Raw genomic sequence first — 23,217 nt, 5'->3', positions numbered from 1 at the left:
GCTATCGACAAAAGGCGAGCCAGCCTTATGATAGATTCATAAAGCACCTTTCCGTGCGTCTCCTTCGTGCATGTCCATTTACGTTAAAGCTTCTTACAAAGTGCTCACAGAAATCCTTTGTCTACCCATCATTTACATCGCGATCTTTATCATCCGGTACGTCCGACTATGAATATCTTTCGGGTTTACAACGCATGGAAAAAGGAGGGGGGGAGGCGATTCCTTTAACGTACTTAGCCCCTAGTTGCGAAAGCAAAATCGAATTTCATCGCGGAGCATTATTAGTGCGAAAAGTAGCTTCGCAAAGTACTTGCACAAAGCTTCTTTTAACGAGGAATTTGCATTAAGTCTTTCCTCCCCTCCATGTTGCCTTTCGCCGCTCGTCGCGACTAATTACTTCAGCAATCGTTAAGTGCAATTACTCTTTGAGCAAGAAATTCGAATCCGTTCCCGTGCAACATCCACGCAACAGTCGCGTTGTTAGCCCCACAAATTTCGATAGTTTAACAGGAACAAAACACCATCGAGGAAATTTTAGAGAAATCCATTGAATCCAATAATCTAAAAGGCACCAGCAACAGGTACCATAAATCGTGGTTGGTTTTCCAAATCGTTCAGTATGCGCTCCTCGAGGCGCGTCGAATTGATAATCGTACTCATCTTCACGGCGAAGTCATCGTTATTAACCAAACATCAGCCAGGATAGACTGCTATTTTGCATCCAGGTTTTTGTCCCTTTTCGAATAAATCTACGTTCTTCTGGCGTATCTAAACCTGCGCGAACGTGCATTGATCCAGCCAGAGAATTATGCCGTGTTTGGCTCTTCCACTTTGGCCAGTTAACCACACCCTTTGCGTTTAAGGGAACGTTCGGACCTTTAATTGCAAAAATGAAATTCAAAGGAAGGATACGTGGATTGTGCGTCTTCGAGTGTAGTCACTTATTCTTTTTTTCGTCAAATAGTTATAGTAATATTAAATAATATAGTTTATAAAAACTGACATCCTTACAGTTTGCAAATTGAAATATTCGCTATTTTGTTAACCCAGTGAAAGAAATGGCGAGCGTGAGGATTTCCAGGTTTCCACGCGCGTCGAAACGCGAATTAACGAAGTCGATGGTCGCGCGAATGGAGTTTCAGGGTAGTTTCGCCGTCGAACGGGGGTACAATGGCCGGATTCGATCGAAATTACGGCTCCTTTCGACTCTTTTTGTCGAAAGATCTCCGGGCGTAACGCGGGGGCCTATTCATCGCGTGCAACCGGGCGCCCTGGCGACTAAAAACAAATCTGGTATAATTAATCCGCCCGGCAAGGGACCCGTAGTCGACGAGTCGAGGCTCCTCGAACGCGTTCCGGGGTTCGGTAACTGGCGCGATAAATGAAAATGCCAAGAAAACGAACGATACGCTCGCGTTACCGGGAGAATCGTCGCTTTCAAACGACGCAGTCGCGCGTGATTCGCTCTCGCGAACGAGTTCTACGTACCGCGACACTCTGGCCATTATTCGCTGAGCGAGCGATATTGCATTCTTTCCAATTAGCTCGCGCGACGAGTTAAAATGGAAGAACCGGGGCTGCAATAGTCCCGGGAACAGTGAGAGGAGAGCGGACGCGTACGCGTTATTGCGTCTTCCACGTGGGAATCAGCGATCGTGGCTCTGATTTCAGAAAAAAAACTCCGGTCGTTTACCTCTGCTCCCTGCAAAATTTCATCGAACGATCGAGCGTGGGAGACTGTGGCCATTCGAGAGACTTGGACTTGTCTCGGACACTTATTTTTTTATTTAACTTCGAGAAACTCTCGTGAGAGTTAGCTATACGCGAATATAACAGTTTACAAAAGTGATTACGAATAACATATACACATTGTAATATTAGGTTCTGTAAGAAGGGATGCCCAGAGGGAGATACAGTTTATCAATGATGATGTGTTTGTATGGAGACTTTAGTTCACGACTGATTAAATTAGTATAGTTGCTTGGAAGCCCATTGTTGGACGGTTTAGGAAATTCGGCGATCGATTCGCTGTCCAGGAGAACGAGGAGCATCCCATTTTGCTATAATTAAAAAACCAACGTTGTTGGAAGACTCGATCGGTCGCGTAGTATTCTTTGGGGCGCGGATCGTCGATATTTCGGCGGAAGAACGAACGTGGAAGCAAAGCAGATGGAGGATGTTCGATTTGCACACGTTCGAGCTGCTACGCCAGCGATGATAAAGCCGATCGGATACGCCCTGTTTGACGGATTATCGAAAATCGATTTGCACAGTAGCCAATTAACCTACAAGTCATTACCGGCCGTAATTACGCCGATACCGATCTCAGAACGCGTTTCAATTGATAATAATAACGATAATGGTTGCGCAGTCCGTGCGTGCAATCGTGAATCGAGGCGTTTTCAGTTCCTGTTGTCGAGCCACGAAACAGAAAATTCTATAAACTTATTCGTCGAACGTTTAAACAGCCTTGAAAATTGCGCTCTTCAAAGTCGATCGTTGAAATATAAATCGTTTCCGTTGCACTTGCTTAACGATATCGTCGACCTGATAAGAATATTTTGTGTACCGTAAAAGCAAGTGAACTTTTTAGAAATACGACTCCTTGAAAGAAGAATCTTTCCGTGGCTTTCGTTCCTTGAACACGCTCGGGACGAGGTTAATTAATTCCTCGTGTTTATTAGACCGTTTCTAAATGGATGGTGCACTGCGTCGGTGGCGCAAAGGAATCCTCTTTCGATCCGTTGTAAATAATGAACAATCGTCCGCGTGACGCGTGTGATTGGTCATCGCGAACGTAATCCACTGGTTCGTGCGTTATCGCGTTCGCTCGTTCCAAATGCTGCTGACCCATCGTTCAACGCGTATTGTTCGAGCGTCGACGTTGAAATCACGAGGAACGATATTAAATCGTTGCTCGATAACTCGAGAAACCGGAACGAGCTCGAGGCTGATTGTTCCCCGACGACGAAATCGAAGGGTCTTTAGGATCCGACGTATTGAAAATAAAAGGATCCTGAGGGTAGCTTTCGTGTCGTTCGCAAAAAATATGTAAACGTACGTCGAAAGATTTTTCGTCCCCATAAATGTGCAATTTCGAGAACGGAGAATTGCAGCGACGAATTAAACAATTTTGACGTAAGCATGTTCTATTTATAAGTTTCGCGAATTTCAGATTCGTTTGACTCCATTTAGATTTGCAACGCATAATTTCATAAAAATCACGAGAATACGTACGTGGAAAATAGGGTAAAAATCTAGAGTGGAAGTTTCTTTTAGCTGATCTGTCTGTCCATCACTGACTGTTTCTACTTATACCGAATATTCAATAAATTTTTTAATCGATGTTCTCAAAAACGGAGCACCTGTAAGAACCAATTTAAAAATCGCTAATTTTAGTAATCGGTATCAGTGATAAAATTTAGGTTAGAGTTCGCTGCAAACTCGGATAATTATTATTATAGACGCAAATGGAAACTAGTTCGGAAAAATGGAGCGTTCAGCGAATCGCGTATCGATTCCGATGGAAAATACCGATATCCGCGATATATAATCGCGAGCTACGTTATACGTCTATTTATTAGTTATATTTTGTAAATTATCGATTATCTATGTCCGATACTTTACATATAGAAACAAGGATAGTGTATTGTGCCAGCCTGCGGAAGCACATTAAAATCAGATGGGGTTAAATCGGGTCATTTCCTCGCGAGTAACAGAATAATCTTCTACTTTCAAGCAGAAGCCAATAACTTCGTTGTAGCTGTCATTACTTGATCTGCCGTTTAGAAATTAAATCGGTAACTATCGCCAGTATCATTTCTTGCGCGTGTAATTTTAAACTGATATTTCAGTGCTTCTATTCTAAGCCCTGAAAATCCCACTGTGATCCGATTGCTATTTCTCAGCGGTTTTAAAAAACTCCTGGAGACCCATTTTGTGTGCAATTTCTTATTTCCAGTTACTAAATTTGTTTCAGCTAGTGTGGATCACAAATTTCTATAAATTATCGATGATAGTGTGTTTACAATTATGCAGATCCCCTGAATCGACAAATTTCGTTCCCTTCCTATCGAATTACCAATTTTATTCCGAATTTTTCGACGATACAAAAAAAATTTGAAACGTTCCCTCGAAAAGTGATCGATCTCGCGTGAAACGAAGGGTCGACGTGACCGTGGAGGGGGTGGTTGGGGGCGGACGACACTCGGATGTTTATAAAAGTAAAGCGTATTATTAGCAGCCGAGGCATCGGTGGGAGGGAGTAAAAAGGAAAGAAAGAAATTGGCACGTTAATGAAGAAGAGAATGACTCGTTTGGGGCGAGAAAAGGGGGTGGGAGGGGCGGAGGTTACGCCGGAGCGGAAGGAAAGTAAAGTTACCGAGGGGCGTACGCCTTTCGTTATATATGGAACGCCGAGAAAAGTGGGTCGTTTGCAGCGGCGCTTATCGTTCGAAGTTAGTGGCTCGGAAACGATGCCGCTCTTTTTTTTCACCGATCCCTCTTCCCAGCGGTCGTTTCGTTAGTCCAATTATGCTTAACAACAAACAGTTTTGCGGATCGATAGTTCCCGCCGCGGGCGTACGTGGCACGTCCAATAAAATGTCGATGGTTTCGGTGTTTTAGAAAATTGATTAACGCTGCCCGCTTCGGCGACGGCCGTCGTTATTACGAAAGTTTGCTTGGAAAATAACGAGCTGCCCCGCGGAACAACGGCGGACCGTAGGGGAGGGAGAACGTGAAACATACGCGTTCATTACATAAACCTGCAACGCCGGTTTACGGCCGGTAATTAGTGGCCTGGGCATCCGAGATCAGTTATCGAACATTCTTTGCGGTTCTTGCAATTTTCCGATGCCCCGCGAAATTTAAACTCGCTGCAGAAATACTTTCGTTCTCGGTGAAGTTCCGCCGCTGCGTTGCATTCTTCGAAAAGTGACGCGGAGGGCACGAATTCACCTTTCGCAAAATGAATACGCGTCGATTATTTCAAAATCGGTAACTTTCTCGAAGAAGAATGGCCTTCGTTTGGTCAATTTCAAGAGCAAAAGACTCGTTCACAAAATTATTAGTTCATACATTCGAACACGACGTTTACAATAAACGTGTGAATACCTGAACGATCAACAATATTTTCGAAAAATATTTTTCACCGTATTCCTGGTCCCTCCAGGGTGTAATCGAGTGATGATGCGCGATTTTTCGCGCAGAGACAGTCGCCTACAGGATTTTGCGATGGAAGAGAAGCATAGTGACGTAAAAGCGCAGGGTTCTTGAATAATTATCGTCAAGTTGGGATTCCTATGGCTGCGCCCCCGGAACGGCGGGCGACACCGATCGCGCAGGACAAATGCGCAAATATTGTCGCGCTTCGTAAATCGCAAAAACAACGGCGCTCGTCAAGCAGGGGATTTATGCGCGGCGGTTCCGTCGCAGTGGCCAAACCGTGCGTCCGTCCCACCGCCCACGCGCCGGTTTCCCCAAGCCCTTTCCACCCCGTTTCCGCCGTATCCGCTTCCGGTTTCGCGTAGATGCACATGTGCCCGATCTTCCCCTCTTTTTCCCTCCCGGGGGCCAACCCCTTCCGACGATTCTCTCTCCTCTGACGCGTCTCTCTCGTTCCACGGTTCGACGATCGCTCGGACGAACACGCACGGCTACCGATTCGCGTGCTCGCCTCGCCGCGGCCATTAAGCTGCAATTTCGAGCCGCTAAAAAATCCGCGATTCCGCCCCAGCAAACGTGGACGGTGTTTATTATTAGCTCGAGCAATAAATTTCACGGAAATTTGTCTACGATTTTTGCTATTCGAATTTTACTTTCTCGACAATTCACAAAATACGAGTCGCTGAATCATTAGAGACGAAAGCTCAACGTGCACTTAATAACTGAAAGTTTCTCCTTTTTTTTATTCAGCATTCGAACCCAAAGAAAGTTTCTCAAATTAGTAGTTTACATTGTTGGAGGAAGAAGACAATGATTTAAAGAATTAATTTGATGGTAGTGTGGCGTTCAAAGTTCACCCCCGAAATTTTCGGTTGGGAATGTTATTTGGACGATATATTTGCACGATGCCCGAAGAACGCTGGTGAAATTATTACAACGAGGAGTTTCGAGGATCTCGAGATGGCTGAGGTCGGGGCTTCTGAAAAGGGGGCTTTTCACGGATTTCGCAGCTCGCTTAATTTCACCGAGGTTTCTGCTACGGACCCTCGGTCCTCGTCGAGCAGAGGTTAGGTGCCTCTCTCGCTAGGATCCCTCAAGGGTTGCCCGAATAAAGTAGCAGCACGCTTTATTTATTTTCCTGGGCATTTTGTCCCACCCCCTCCCGTATCAAGAATAGCAAAGGGTTCCCGGCGAGGTCGGATCTCAAATTGGGGTGAACCCGTCCTCGTCGACCGACAAATCGTCGCCATTAGGCCGACACGATTGTTTCCCAAACTCCGATCTAGCGTAATATTTCTCGCTTTAAACAGTATTTTTAGTCCCTCGGTAGGTTTAAAACAATCTATGTATTCCCGTTGACGAGCAGTTAACGTAAAACAGAGGGAACATTTCAGCTTTTATGCGAGCAAAATATCGTTATACGTCTCCAATTATTCCAAAAACGCAGGAAATCGTGCAAACTGCCATTTTAGCGGGCGAAAGATACCGGGAACGCTCGAGAGCAATTCAACCGTAATAGAATTCCGGCGAGATAAAGTTTAAACAAACGAGAAGCACTTGAAAGGGAACGATAACTCCCCGGACATTTTGTAAACATCAGAAGGGAGTGTCTCCGCGGAACGAAACGGGAAGTTTTACGGCATAATTTACGGTTCTTTCCGATATTCGTAAAGATATTTAATTGCTGGACAAGTTTAACGAGAGCCCGGCCGCGCTTTTACCAGCCGCCATTATCGCTAGCATCTTTTTACGACGCCTTCTGCCAGCCACGGTGCCAGATAATTCGCCGTTATTACCAGTTTCCATCGTGCTCGTACGCGTTCCTCGAAAATGTTAAAACGTCTGTCAGCGATCGCGGGTGCCGCGCGCGATCGTTCATCGTCGATCGCCGGGGCTTCGATCGTGAGCCCCTGAGAATGACAATGTCCGACACTCGACGCCCCGTTCGAATGCCGGACGAGTAGACCCGTTATCGATGGCTTCCGTCGTAACGAAAAAAAAAGGCAAATCAATATTGACGTCTAGACGCGACAGTTAACCGCGTTACGCGTAACAGCTGACCCGATTGGACCGTGGCTACCTGAAACTGACAACGATCGATACTCGCGTTTCGAGCTATCGACGGCCCGTTCTGGCATCGATGGCTACTCGCGTTACGCGAAGAACGGAATCGATGCGCGAATTATAACGCAACGGATAGCCGTTTTCTATCGGTTCGAAACACGGCCGGGCGTACGAGCATCTCGTTCGATGCTTTGGACTAATAACGACCGACGTACGATTCGTGCTCGCGTATCGACGGGCAGCTCGTTATCGGGCGCCTTTTACGCGGGAAAAATATAATCCGACTCGCCCCTCGGACGCTGAAACGCTATCGTCGACAACGAAAATAGGCGCGAGATGGATTACGCTCGACGTTGATAAGTCTTTTGTTTTATCGTTTAGGTACGTACTTGCTTGTGTCTGCGAGAAGTTGGCTAGTGTACGATATATCGTGATTCGGCTGGGTTAAATTAAAGTGGGGAACTTTTCAGTCGCCAGCTTCAAACACGAATTTTTAAGAAAAATCGACAGGGGATAGGTACTGAAATATTTTGGTGAAAAAAAAAATTTCAAATCGTTCTATAAAAATTATTTTTGGTTGCAGGGGTCGATTACGATCATTTTTGGTGAATAGACATACCTTCGAAATCCTACGCATTTTCGAGAAAAAAATTGTTTACCGAAAATTCAATGTCTGACCATACCATTGATATGTTTCACTGAAATTTCGTGTGAATCTTTAAAACGTCATAACTTCTGAACGGATTGGACGATTTTAATGTTTAAAAAAGCAAACGACGCGTATTTTAGTGTAGAATATGTAGAAATTGTAAAAATATTCGAAAAGTTGTTCCTTGAATCCCTAAAATGAGAAAAACCCCATAAAAATAGTCCAATTTTCAAACAGCCATAACTCCGAACATAGTGAATATATTTCAATGAAACTTTTTTCTGAAGTAGAGCTCACGGGTTCCTACAAAAAAGTATTAGACAACTTTTCTGTAGGGCGTCAAATAAAATGATTAATAATCAAAAACCAATTTTTATGAGAAATCGACAGGGGATAGGTGTCTAAATTTTTTGACAAAAACGAAAAGTTTCAAATCGTTCTGGAAAAATTATTTTTGACTCCGGGGGTCAATTACAATCATTTTTGGTCAACAGACATACCCCCGAAATCCTAACCATTTTCGAGAAAAAAATTCATGGAGGGGAACAAATTTTTCGACGAAATTAAAAAATTTTAAATCGTTCTAAAAAAATTATTTTTAGTTACGTGGGTCAATTACAATCATTTTTGGTGAATACACATACCCCCGAAATCCTAACCATTTTCGAGAAAAAAATTCATGGAGGGGAACAAATTTTTCGACGAAATTAAAAAATTTTAAATCGTTCTAAAAAAATTATTTTTAGTTACGTGGGTCAATTACAATCATTTTTGGTGGATACACATATCCCCGAAATCCTAACCATTTTCGAGAAAAAAATTCATGGAGGGGAACAAATTTTTCGACGAAATTAAAAAATTTTAAATCGTTCTAAAAAAATTATTTTTAGTTACGTGGGTCAATTGCAATCATTTTTGGTGGATACACATACCCCCGAAATCCTAACCATTTTCGAGAAAAAAATTCATGGAGGGGAACAAATTTTTCGACGAAATTAAAAAATTTTAAATCGTTCTAAAAAAATTATTTTTAGTTACGTGGGTCAATTACAATCATTTTTGGTGGATACACATACCCCCGAAATCCTAACCATTTTCGAGAAAAAAATTCATGGAGGGGAACAAATTTTTCGACGAAATTAAAAAATTTTAAATCGTTCTAAAAAAATTATTTTTAGTTACGTGGGTCAATTACAATCATTTTTGGTGGATACACATACCCCCGAAATCCTAACCATTTTCGAGAAAAAAATTCATGGAGGGGAACAAATTTTTCGACGAAATTAAAAAATTTTAAATCGTTCTAAAAAAATTATTTTTAGTTACGTGGGTCAATTACAATCATTTTTCGTGAATACACATACCCCCGAAATCCTAACCATTTTCGAGAAAAAAATTCATGGAGGGGAACAAATTTTTCGACGAAATTAAAAAATTTTAAATCGTTCTAAAAAAATTATTTTTAGTTACGTGGGTCAATTACAATCATTTTTGGTGGATACACATACCCCCGAAATCCTAACCATTTTCGAGAAAAAAATTCATGGAGGGGAACAAATTTTTCGACGAAATTAAAAAATTTTAAATCGTTCTAAAAAAATTATTTTTAGTTACGTGGGTCAATTGCAATCATTTTTGGTGAATACACATACTCCCGAAATCCTAGCCATTATCGAGAAAAAAATTCCTTACCGAAAGTACGTCTGACTCTGTAGATAACAGACATACAATTGACAGTGTATAGTGCAGACATCGTATCAGCTTTTTTTCGAACAGCTTCGGTAGAAGAATCATGGTTCAGAAGAACGTGTAATTAATCTGAGAACGCTCGAATAATTCGACGAACGACAGATGGTCCGATGGGTGAAATTGGTAATGGCGGGGGTGTCGGGAGTGGCCATGCGAGTGATGTAGCATCGTCGACTGTAGACAATCGGGGGTGGAAGGGGACGACTGGACTCGCTATCTCGTGTCAGTAGGATGTTGCCAGCAGGCCTCCGCAGGTAAGCGTAGTGGCTACACCGGTGTGGCAAGGGTGGATTTAACAAGCGATGTTATCTACTCGGATGAATGCCGGACCGCCCCTCGCCCTCTTCGACCGACCCTAGACTCTACTCGACTCGATTCGACTCGACTCGGCTTTCCACGATCGTATCTTCCGCGGCTACTTGCATCGCCCGGGAACGCTAGGTCCAGACCTGTGCAACGCGCGGTAGCCCGAGCACTCGAAACTCTTAAAAAGAATTGCAGTTTTACGAGCATCCATCGTCCACGATATCCAGCGGAATACGTGTTTTCTCAATTGCGATTATCCATCCACGGGTAGGAAACAGTCGAAAACTTTCCCGGGGACTAGACCTACATTTCGACGAATCGCTCTCGCTGGATCATTCACGCTTCTAAAACATTCGTGGAACGTAACGCGACGAATTAGATTTCTTTCTTTATCGAATCTGGAAGTATCCTCGAATCAATCGCGTCGAATCGTCGGGGAGAAAGCAATCCCGTGGAACAATAAAATTTTGAAGGGAATTTCTCAAACCGACTTACACGGAGGCTGGCATCGGGGTCGTAAAGAGGGATGAAACGGAGTCAAGTATTTCAGCGGGTCTCGACCGTTTGTTTCCGAAACAAAGAAGAGCCCTGAAAAGCCCTGGCCAACGTCATTTCGAAACAACGTAGGAAACACCCTGAATAACGACATTACTCGTCTCTGTTACGTTCGTCGTTCCTCTCTACGGTTTTCGCGGTCTACGGGGCTGCTACGCAGTCTTTCCCCTTTTCGAACGGGGCAAATATCTCGAGCGCTGCGCGCGTTACGGAGGGCAAAGAACGCTAACCACGCCCATTAATCTCGGTGGGACCGTGAAGTTTCTCGTTTCGGAGTGCATCCACGTGCCACGGGACGGTAATTAAAGCGTGAATAAATAAAGCTGCAGGCGTAAATCCAGCGGTGTAAAAAAAAAAAAGAACTCCGGGTTGAACGAAGACCGGAGAGAAAAAGGGGTGGGCGGACGAAGGGCGCGCCGGAAGAAAACAATAAACCGACGCGGAGGACGACTCGCGGAGATCTTAATCGTCGAGGGCCGACTTCCATTCGGCTCGAACGAATCTCGAGCTCTTGAATCGCGTAAGGATAATTGATTCTGCCCCCCTCGGCTTCCTGCTAGATCCAATCACGATCATCGCGCGGCTTAATCGAGCCCAGAAAGGGGATCGACGCGCGATCCCCGACCTCGCGTCGCTCGCATTCCGGAGGAATCCCTTCCTACCGGGGCCGATTTATTTCTACCGCCCCAATACAATTCCATCGACTTCCTTTCGAATCTGTTCCCTCCCCTCTTTGACGAGCAAATTATTCGAAAATCTTTATGCATTCGCGGGGGAACGTCGTACGATGGCGTTTGTACTTTACGTAACGCGCATAAAAGTTCGTGGATTCGAACTTTTGTAAAAACGCGATACTATCGTGCATTCCAGACCGTACAAAAATAAAGAAAAAATTCTTACGTGTTTCATGCAGATTCGATTAAAATTCAACCAAGGGTCTCTGGTTATTCGAAAATGCCTCGATGCAAATTCTATTTTACTCTCCGGCTGTGACGAGTTTTTTCCTCCTCAAATAAATTCTTTTGTCGACGAAAAAATGTCTCGTACGGACACAACGATCCCCCTCCCCCCCTATAATCGAGTCGACCCGCATTTTTTTTTTTCGACTCGAACCGCAGCTCGTCGCTGCTCATGCAAATGTAACGTCGGCTATTTTAAAACCGACGTACAATGTACCGGGGGCGTCGTTCGAATGAAAACCTGATGACAACCGTTTAACGCGACGGTGCAGCACCGCGATCAATGGGTCGCGGAATGAACGTAAAAGGTCGCGGGTAATATAAACGGGGAATGAATGGGAACCAAAACGCGGAAAGCTGTGACTTTACGCGACACGGACGTGACGGCGTCGGATTGAAATCGAAGCGTCGCCGGGCCAACGGTTTGTTTCGTTTTTATCGGGACGACGACGACGACGACATCGCTCGTTAAACTAGGATTTGCATCGGTTTCACCAATATATTTATAACCTTTCGATCGTCTGTTTAGGTCTTGTAAGATTGGAGTGGCGAATAACAATAATTATATTAACCCATAGGCCAACTAGAAACGAGTATTCTCGTTTTTAAACAGCTTATTTTTGGTCTAACTACGTCACCCGTCGTAAAGTTTCAATAAAAGCGTATACTAAAAATGTGATAAGTATTTCTGTAATCGATATGTTTTATTGAAATTTTCAGGAGTTATATGCGGATAATATTAGAATTTTTTTTTCGTGTTGCTGGAGAAATTAGTAGAAAAACCCTTGGTGATGTGTTAGCATTGAAATTCCCAATTTATTATTTACAGTTTCCTCGATAGTTTCGTAACGCTTTTCGCGTGTTCCACGTTCGACACTGTTTAAGTTACAAATAAATTCTATTGTCGATGTTATTAAAATTGGAGGTGGTTAGTGTAGACAATACGAAACGGCCAAGATTGCGCGGTTTCTGGCGTCCTCTGGCTAAGATATTGGCCGATTCACTTATTCTCATGAATATGTATTCGCGTGCCAGTCTCTAGCCTTCCGCTCGGCAATCATTATTCTTAATAACCGCCATTACTGGGCGACGTGCCGCGAGGATTTTTCCTAGCGCACGGATGCGGTGTGACGGGGCAAAACGACGATGATAAAATTATGCGACGGATAGGATCACGCCGGACGCACCGACTTTCGGGCCCGCGGAAGAATACCAGAGGGAAGCAACCGGAAGCGACGCGAAGACGGGGAACCCTTTTTGCCTTCCTTCCTGCGATATTCGGTTTCGCGGACGGCTCGATAACGTTACGTTAACGCTGGATCGTTCAACGCGCGTTAACGTAAACGTCGTTTCTTTCGCGTGACTTCGCGGGGGATGATTGAAAAGACTCGCGAGGAAAAGAATTTTATTACTAACGAAACTCTCGTCCCTCATATTTGCTCGTACATTAAAAGTAATTATGTAATGTTGGAGACATCGATACGAGTTTGAATGAAAGTATATTTTACCAGAAACCTTCCCCAATGATTGTTTCATGCACTCACGTTTCTGTAACGGTAAAAACAATAAGCACAGCAATACGGTAAATAGAATCGAGGGGCCAGCGAATCGAGATTGGCGATCCCATCCGGATTCAACCCCGTTGTTGTTCCCAACATACCCTTCCATGCGTTTTACCGCCGAGGTTTTCCGCGAGCATCAGCGTCGCGGCGCAATATTTACGATCTTGCTTATACCCCACGGCTTACACGCCTTTGCATTATTGACGCGGTCGGTAAGAACCCGTTCCCTCGAGCCCAGCCATCGGCCGTAATGGTTGCTCTATCTCTCTCTTTCAACCCCGCAGTTGGCTGGTCCGAACAATTTCGAGATAGTAACGCGGCGTTTGAACGCGTTTATCCGCGAGTGGCCGCGCAAGAAAACCGAGAAGAACGTACGCACGTCTCGCCTGCCAGTAACCAGGTTAATTACCCATCGCGTTCCCGACTCCACGCCCGGGAATACTAATAACCGGACCAACCGTTTCCCGCCTTATCTTTTTCTGGAGGCTTTCCCACCCCCTCTATCGCGGTTTTTAATAATTCCATCGCCGTTACACCGTGCATCCCCTCGCGTGCTTCTTGCTCCTTGCGTTCGTACGTGCTGCCCCTTTCCGCGAGGTTTCCAGATTCTTGCAACTCTATTTTTTACGGCTCATTCATTTCCAGGCCTTTATCGACCCATTCAATCATAATAAAATAACTGGTTTGGATCGAAGACGACAATGTTTTCTGATTTTCGTATTATTTGTAAATATAGTCGAAGTTGGCTGCAACGAGCGGCTGTAAAGCAAAGGGCCGTAACAATTATAATTTACGAATATTACCCCTCCGGCAATTGCTCACTCTTTAACGACCGCGCCGCACGAAACGCGAGCGAATAAAGTTTAGGAATTTTCCGAAATATCAAAACGGAATGTTTTGAACAAACGTGAATTTCGAATATTTGCGAGTAAGACGATTAATTGGAATTTCGTGTTTTATTAAACGGTATTGTTTTCGGTTACACGGGAACGAATTCGCGCTTAGCATCGGGCGTTACGATTTTAAAGTCGGGATGGGGGGCGAAGTAAATCCTGTTTAGAATGAAATTTATCGCAGTTTACACGAGCATATTAACGCGAGTGATACGCGCGTGTGCAAATACGTTGGCTTTTTTTTTCTCTTGCAATATATTTTTGTTCCAGCGGATTTATCTTTCATCGAGTTATTGAAAATTAAAGTAAATAGAACGTAAATTTAACTTTTCGCCGATACGAGCTACGCTTACAGCGCGGAAATTTCGTCGGTCTCCCGATGCTCGTTACAAGCGAGTTTCGCACGCGTCTCTAATTCGTATTAATTGTTCTCTTGATTATAATTTTGTTTATACAAAAATTCCATGAACGTATTCGCGTATCGCGTTCAAGGATAAATTAATAGAAGTGATCAATTTGCCTGGATTTCGACGACGAAGTTTCGAATTACTTTACAAATACTTTTCCTTCGTGCTCGAAATTTTTATTTAAAGACATTGTTATACCATTGTAGATTTTATATATCCTCTCCGCAGATTAGAAATATGTTGGGCTTAAACGGTGCCATGTGCCTTATCTGGGAGAACATCGTAACGAAGTGTTTCCAACGCAAAAAAGAGCTCATACATAATTCATGTAAAAAATTATTTACGAGCTGCTATAAATTTTAAGCACTTTCTTGTCGCGTTGGTTTACAGCGTATTAACATTGATGTTTCACTCGTCGAGTATTACATAACATTAAATATACATTCTTACATAAAGCGAGGTATATGTCAGGGAAAGAGTATTTTTCAATCAGCAGAAATTCCTCGATCTTGGAACAAAACCTCGATCCCCTCTACTGTATGAAACCGGAGAGCCTAAACAGGTACTAGGCTCTCCGGGCAAAAACAGTCAGTTTACAAACCGTGACGAGTAACAGCGGACGTTTCCGCGATACAAAACAAGTCTCTCTTCTTTTGGCAACGTCCTACATTCGAGAACGTGTAAGTACAATTATTACATCGAAGACTTTGGCAGAATATTTAACACTTCACGCGTTTTTCTAAAATGTCTTTGTCACTTTATTTAGTTCGCAATTGCTGACATTTTGCTCACTTTCAAAACCGAGTAAAAGCTATTCTTACGGTCGGTGCTAGAACTCAGAATCCAAATGTCAGCTTGAAATTTTAATCATTCGTCCCCGGTAATGCAAAGGTTAAAACCTTTTCGGTCGAAATAGCATCGACGATATATTTCTCGATGCGTTTATCTCTGAAATTTGTGGGGTCAACGCGAGTATCAGATGTATCTTAATTAAAATAGAATGTACTACTGAAGATTTAAGTTGTAACGAGCATTTAGGGTAGCCTGTTTCCTCGGGCCTTAATCGTTCCCGCGAGGCGGGGCACAGAGAACGAAAGAAGGCTCGGTCGCGGGCGCAGCCTCGACGATAGCCGAGCTAATTGACGCGGAAATATGGTAATCATCCTCCCGGAGCTTTCGTCCCGGTGACGAGAGAGGAGTCGAGACGGCAAACGGTGTTTAAATCTCGTCGTCGAAGCTCTCGTTCGAATTGCAAAGCGCATTTGCGCGTTACGGAGCGGTTCTATGCAACCGCAATTACTCGAGATGACGTCGGAACGAAGACAACTACTCCGGGGTGGGTCTGAACCCGTTTCTGGGAACAAGAGTCGGTCGACGAGAAAGGGGTGCCGTGAAGGGGTAGAAGGAAGAAACGAGCCTTGGCGTTTGTCGCTGCGAGGCTTCGCTTTAACCGGGTTTCCAACGATTCACCCCTTCCAACCGTCCCTCCCGTCGTCTCCTCCTCGTCGCTTCTTTTCTCCTTTCCTGCGCGACTGTGTTTCTGCTCGTGCGGGAATAACGAACCACGGTCTTTAGAGTCGCCCGTGGCGGCGGCGGCACGATCGCTCGCGACTCGCGATCCGCCAAAAAGCTCTTGTAAACAAAGTCGCTGCACGCGTCGCGGCTCGAGAACGTGACCGGGCGCATTACGCGCTGACGGGATTCGACGGATTAGCGAGGCACGTGACGTCACGCGACTCCGTCGGATTCACCCCGACGCTCCGACGTCGCCACGCGACCATCCGCACAAATTTTCATCCCCCGCTCTCGCCTTGGGTCCCAAACGACTTCCTTTACAGCTTTCGTTTGTTTGGGTTTTTAGATATTTTTCGACGTGAAATTGGTGTGTTTTCCTTAACAACTTGTGAGCTTCGACGATTCGAGTGTGAAGCTCCCTTCAGGCCTCCAAAAGTCTGGATTCCAACGAGTAATAAAATTATCGTTTCATCGCATTAAGGAAGCCAGGAAATAATAAGGTAGTAATAATAATATGACCGCGATAGCGAGCAATGAGAATCGAGGAAGCGTAAAAGGCGATGGTCGCCTTTCACCGTGTTGAGTCACCAGTTCGCTGGGATAAAATAATAAGTTACGAGGCAATTGTGTTCCGTGCAATAGGTTAAACGTCTATTTTGCAGGAACCTTTCGACGCTACGCGACCGATAAACCTTTTCCGATGCATCGACGCGTTCGAATCGATATCTGGCAACGAGGGCTGTTTTTACCCCGAAGGCTCGCGCATCGCCGGACAGATTAGTCGATTCTTGCCAATTAAATGCCATCTTTCGCTTGGACCGCCTTACGCAATCGACGGGGCTCTGTCGAGAATTCATTTTTCATCGTTCCTCGTTCATTTATTTACCGATATTCGAACGTTATTAACCGACTTCGTCTTTCGCCAATGGTACTTCTGACCACGAATCTTGTGGGTGAACGTTTTCACTTAGAATGGATTTGAGTTTGGAATTTCGTGAAAAATTCAGAAGGAAAGTATATTACAGCGATCTCTGCTTCTTTCTCTCGCATTATATCGGCTGCCACCCTGTAACGACGACGATTTTCACGCGTGATAAAGTCAGCGATAATAACGTGCGCTTCGGTGACGACGATCCGGAAAATAAGTCAGTTTTATCGCGGAATAAGTTAACGCTCTCGCGGATACGGTTCATATAACTAAAGTTACAACGCACGATGTGTATCGGTACGGAATAACTGACGGTTACGCAAATTACCAACAGGTACATCGTAGTTGATGCGATGTAAAATATCGGGGCCACGTGATGCATGGATTTTGCATTTTAAATGCGAACTTCCAACCACCCGGTTGCCCAAAGTTTTGCATAACCCACTACTCTTATAATTTCTTTTTAAAAATAAAATTGAAATCTCCGATATTATATCTCAGAGAAAATCTATACCTTGCAACTTGATTGTATCCTCGTGGAAATGTCTCGTTGCTATTTTATAAAGTCAACATCTTACCTATCACCAAATTACGAAATGCATAAAATATTATTATTACGGTTATACTTTGCGCGCGTTCCATTATTTAATCACGGTTTGCGTCGACGTTGTCGCGTTTCTATAATTTACTCGCGCAACAGCGGGTCTCTGTACGTTTAATAAAATGCATAAATAATTTTATAGACCGCGAGAGCCGCGTTATAAATTCTAATCCGAGCGTACCGGTCGCGACAGAGGCTAAATTTCTCGACGCTGGACGGTCAAATCGGCGAGAGGCGAACCGATTCGAGTTTACCCTCGGTTTTCCCCGAGCTGACCGGGCCGCGTAGGAATAAATCTCGCGTCGTATTTTCTGACATTCCAACCCGTCGTCCTTTTTTCGAAATACGTCGTCTCGGCCGTAGAAATGGCAGTTATTACTTGCCGAATTAGACTTCGACTCCTGTAAATTTCCCCGCGAGCCCGGGGCTGTGGGGGGGGGGGGGGACGGGGTCATGGGAGGCGTTTGAAGTCGTAGAGTCTCCGGAGTAAACCGTCCCGCCAACCCACCATGAATTCATTCGCACCCTCATGAAATTCAAAGCAGTCGTTACGCTCCTGGCACGACGACAACGAGCACGACGTCGCGAATGGTGTACGCCACGGTCGAGCAGCTATCCGCGTCTACGAGATCTTCGATGTTTTATTTATAATTTGTTTATGTCATCGTCCGCCACGGTCTCCCGCCGCTCGTGTCCCGGGCCCCACGGTTATCGTTCCCGACAGCTTTCCATCTACCGATTTGTCCGACTGTATCACCGCGTTCTGCTCCGTGAATGGCTCCGGGGAGGGGGGGGGGGCTGACAATTTCTCGCGGAACTAATTTTTGCATCGTCGGGTCCATCAGATTTTCTTTGCAAGACTACTTTGCAAGGTAACTATTGAAGTGCTAAGAGGATCTCTTATCCTGTATATCGAAGCAATTAATATTGTCTGATTGTGGTCTCGTTGTGGGGAGGTTTGTTGACAACATTCGCAGATAAAGTGATATCGAAGCAATTGATATTGTTAGATCGTGATAAGGTTTGTTGACAATATTTTTGGTGTGTAATGGGGGGCCAGAGTGACCTCAGAATGCAGATCGAAGTGCTTCGTGATTCAATTAAATTTCCCGACAAATTCCATGGCTGTAGTCGGTGACGATTCGGGGGCGTGGAATTTTACGGTGCAGCGATTCGACGATAATTAATTAACGGAAGGGAGTTTTCGCGTCGCCGCGACGAAGAAGGATCAATCTTGGCGGGAGTCGTTCCGGGAACCACGGGCGCCCGGAAAGATCCGCTTTAATAATTCCATAGTTTCGAGTTAATAGATCGTCGGGGTGGATCGAGTGTCGCTTACCCCGTAACGCGTGTGTGCAGGTAATTAAATGCGCCCGTTAAATTTGCGGCAAATTGGATGAAATCCGCGTCAAGCAGTCAGCACTTAAGCTACTCTCGATTCTCGCGTTGCGATCCGATTAAACCTCTATTAAACCGCGTTGCGTTCGCAAAACAAGTACCGGATAGCCGCGATCCCGAGCGAAATAATTTCACGAAGTGACCAGAAACGCATCGCGAACACGTTGCGCACCGGAATTAAAGCGATACTCTTAAAAATACTGTGCATGGCGCGCTCACGGTTCGAAAATATTCGCCCGACCTAATCGTTTGGTAATTCCTGCGAGAAAAACAGTCGAATCACTGTCGATATACTTAGTTTTTATTTGACTTATATTTTTAACATCGTTAATGTTAGATTTCCTGCTTTAGAATAGTGGTTTAGCTTCTACAATTAAATTCGTCGAACTAATATTACTATAAATATCTCTCGTGTTACGATGTTCGTTAAAATTTAGAGACTCCTTTCGTCGATATAGAAACGAGAATTCTGTAAAGGTCTATTTATTAATAGGAAAAGTCGAATACGATGTAAATTACTTGCTGATTTTGTACAACGCGTACTATTAATAATCACTTTCTACTTTCTTCTGTAATAGTACGACTGATACCTCTTAACCGAGTATTAGCTCGAGCAATGCGAATCCTGGGAATGGCGTACTCTTTGGATTATACTTAATAAATCACTCTCTGACAGTACCTTTCTAAAGTCATGGAATATCTAATTAAGATATCTATCTTACTTTTTAATGAGGAAAATACTGCAAAAGTTTGATCGAAATCTTTGCCCTCGAATGTAAAATAAAACTCAATATAAAAATTTAAGGTTAATTTGAGGAAGAACTCGTATTATTAAAAGATCGTAAGTTGCCAACAAATCGAATCAACCGTGCCTCCAGTGACACGGATCGTCATTGGTTAAGTCGATTACATCCTCCGGTATATCGCGTGGCGACGAAGAAACATCGAGCCAGTGTAATCGCTGATAATCTAAAGGTGGGGATTTCTAGAGGGGATTAAACGGAGTATATGGCTGATCCCTTCGCCCCCTGTGTCGAGTTTATGGGTGATCGGTAACCTACGACCTCCGAATACCGTGTATTCACCGTGGAAAATAATTGTGTCGTCAAAACGGTCCCCTACGATTCCCACGTCTCCCCTCATGAATGTTTCGGTACCTTGGAAAAGAGATTCTTTCCCACAGTTATGGAAAATTCGGAGAAAAATCTGCCCTCCAGGATTGGATCGCGACGGTCGCTAGTTCGGCGTTCGATCTCGCGGCTCGATAAATCGAACGCGGGCGAAATTGCGCGAGTGATTTCAATTACGCGGAATCAGCGCGTACGTAATGTCGGCGGATGCAGCGATGAGTGGTATTCTCTCGGTGAACGCGTGCGACGATTAGGATCTTGGGAATAGTTTCGCAACAAATACCGATACAACGATACGGCCGTCGAACAGCCGCGGTGACATTGGAATTACCTTGGTAAACGACGAGGCGCAGGTAGGCGATATTCTGGGAGCGTTGGTACGAGACTAGCTGCCATTTTCTGAGTGAATGTAAAAGCATCCGGTTCACCGAGCCGGCGAGCAAGTATCAAGGACTGCTCGTTGCCCTGGATGCATGAAACTAAAATAAATTAACCTGGCGATCGACTTCCACGCTTTCCCAACGCGACCCGTTCCTTTCTTTTTTTGTTCCTTATCGACAAGGATATTTTTCGCTGTTCGAAGGTCGACGTTGTCGTTCCTCGCGACAAGGAGAATTCGCGGGTATTCCAGAATTTTCAGTGAAAGGGATTCCTCGCGACGAAAGACGCAGATTTTTCTCGCGGTTCATTGCACCGCCGTTGCAGGCTTCAGGAGTTTCGGAGGAATCGTTATTCTTCCGGTTCGCGAGTCCCTCGAACCCCGTAGATTCTATACTTAAATAAGAAAATAACGAGTCGGCTTTAATATTTCAAACTTCGGTTTAATTTTGTTTCTCGTTCCCCCGCGCGAAATAAAATTTTCCCCGGGCCGCTTTGCATAATAAATTCGTTGCTCTGCGAGGACACGATCGTATTGCCAAAATGCAAAGCACGTTTCTAAATTCAACGAAACGGCCTTTATCCGATGGGCGGATGAAGTAATTTCCTTGGAATTTTCAGAAAATTATAATTACGTTGCTACCACTCGTATTCCAGCTCTATTTAAAGTTTGTATATTAATAAGTTAAAAACAAAATTTGTGAAGGGTCGTGGCACGTTGGAGATGCTTGGCTCTTGTGTGATCAAGTTTGGAATGGGTGAACACGCTATATGTACTCTCGTTTCTCTATACCTTGTTTATACTATTATTAAAGCTCTACTATTTAAAGGAAAAATAAACAACAAAAACTACTTAATAAATAGGAAGTATATTGCAGTGTAATAAAAATAAATGACAAAACAACTACGGAATACGAGTGGGGATGTAACTGTATATAACTTTCAAAAGAACCTATAAACAATTTAGAAGACAATGAAATCGCGATCTTTCCAGCAGAATTGCAACAGATATTTCGATTTGCCGTGGAGGTTGAGAGGGAGCAGAAGGAGGCTTAGGGACTTTTCACTCTTGTCTAGTATCGCGGGAACAGTCGAACGTCTAATGCATCCTCGAAGGCGTTGGTATCTGGCCGCGTAAAAGTTTAGACGGTTGAATAGCCGGTGAGGTCAGGCGAAGGGTCGCGAAATCGGTGTTCGAGGCGTGCGAGCGTGTGCGCCGGCAGACTCCAAGGAGGTCAAGTGCACCCTCTCCACGGTTTTCTAGCTTCCCTCCGGCCTGGAGGCTGGCGCTGGCTCGTTCCGTCGACCCCGGGACCGTTTCTCCTTTTCCTTGGCCGTGTTTATCTTGATAATCCTTGCCCAGACAATATCCCGCTAGCTGGCATTCTTCAATCTCGGACGCATCCACGGGGTCGTTATTAATTTTAATTAAACCGCGTTATTGCGCTTTATTGCGCTTCGAAAAGAGTCAACGAAATTAGTTTCCCCCGGTCGGACGGGTCGCGAGCCCTCCTCGACCTTTCGAAACTCGCGTCCCTCTTCGTCGTTGGGTAAATATTCGTTTTCGAACGACGCGGGAAGCGGGGGCTGGAAGTTTGAGATTCTAGCGAAATCTCTCATGGGGGGGCTTAAAGTCTCGAAGTTTCAATGTTTGACGAGAAGAACGCCCTCGTCGTCGGGGAGCGCCTTCTCGCTTTATATAAACTTCCACGGGGATCGGTCAACTCCGTTTACGAAATTACTCGAGACATTCGGACGTGCTCGGGGGTCGTTCCACGCAAATCCAAACGCTTCTTCGAGCTGCCTTTCGAATTCTGGCGAAACTTCCAACGGTTTGTTGCCGTTGGACGGACACGTTCGAGCTAGGACGATTCAACGTATCGGATCTCCCTTCGAACGAGAAGATTCGTATGACAATTTTTCAATTAGTTCAATATGGAGACGCAGTCGAGGCAGGGGAGGGGAGGAAACGAAGCGTTTCGAGCGTGGAGGGATTATTAAATTTTTACGCGGAGCTCCGCGAGGAACTGGGTCTTTCGTTGCGGAGTGAAAAATATGGTTAACCCTCTCGTGTACTCTCTTTTTGCCAAAGAAAACTTTTCTGGCTGTTTGAAATGCCGACGTAATAATTCGGAACGATTTTTTAACCGAGCCTTTTCGTATTTTTTTGGTACCACTGGGTCTCGTAGATTTATTATTTTACTATTTGTCGATGGAACGTCGGGAACACTCGAGTTACTACGATTGGATGGAAATCAGGAGAAGGTGGCGAGTATCTAATTAATTAGGCGCTGCCGTGCTGATGGATGCGATAGAATATTAATCCGTTAACCCATTCCCATCACATCCCAAGTTAACGCTGCATCGGTGCGCATCGGGTCGTGGTACGCTAACGGTTAGATGGCTATACCTGCCATTGTTATACAGGGTGAACCACTCGAGATAGCCCACCTACGTAACTGGATTAACTTTTACCGATAGACGAAAATGTCCCCGTCAAGACTTTGCTCTAAAGGCGACATAATCTTATAACAGTATTTATAGTGCAAGAAGGTCAGCTTCTATAGAATTACCAGTTCTTTATAGCGTGAATTTTGAATATGAAAGTATTGAAATATATTCATCCTAAAGTAGGAACCTCGATACAAATTTTACAATTTACAGTCTATGTGCAAAGCAAGGTCTTCGATAAGAATTAATAGTAGTATTTTAGATATCGATAACTCATTCTTTGTCAGTTGCATTTGTTTTAAACATGTTAGTTGTCAAATGGTTTAACAGAAACCACAAGATTATCGTAATAGGATCAGATATAATAGGATTGGTTTAATAGACAACTGTGCTATCGTATCCATTAGCGTCTAATCGTGACATTTTCAACGTTTCCAACAAAAGGATCAAGCGATAAATTTAATTAATTATCTTGCAATCTACTGTGAATTCTATTAAGGATATAT

At 44.4% G+C, this 23,217-nt stretch overlaps 1 protein-coding gene across 2 annotated transcripts in view; it reads left to right on the top strand.

Moving 5' to 3' along the window:
- LOC143350334 (synaptogenesis protein syg-1) overlaps positions 1-23,217 on the top strand; it is a 428,929-nt gene that overhangs the window by 62,103 nt on the left and 343,609 nt on the right. Inside the window, exon 1 of one of the 2 annotated variants that reach the window (XM_076782391.1) lies at positions 14,917-14,990. The exons of the other annotated variant lie outside the window; for it this stretch is intronic. The gene's annotated coding sequence lies outside the window, so the exon portion shown is untranslated. Of the gene's footprint in view, positions 1-14,916; positions 14,991-23,217 lie in introns of those variants that run through there. 2 annotated transcript variants of the gene reach the window in all.

Source organism: Colletes latitarsis, chromosome 14 (assembly GCF_051014445.1).
Source record: "Colletes latitarsis isolate SP2378_abdomen chromosome 14, iyColLati1, whole genome shotgun sequence".
NCBI lineage: Eukaryota > Metazoa > Arthropoda > Insecta > Hymenoptera > Colletidae > Colletes > Colletes latitarsis.
The sequence above is the reverse complement of the archived record's forward strand: the minus strand, read 5'-3'. Positions and strand labels throughout refer to the sequence as shown.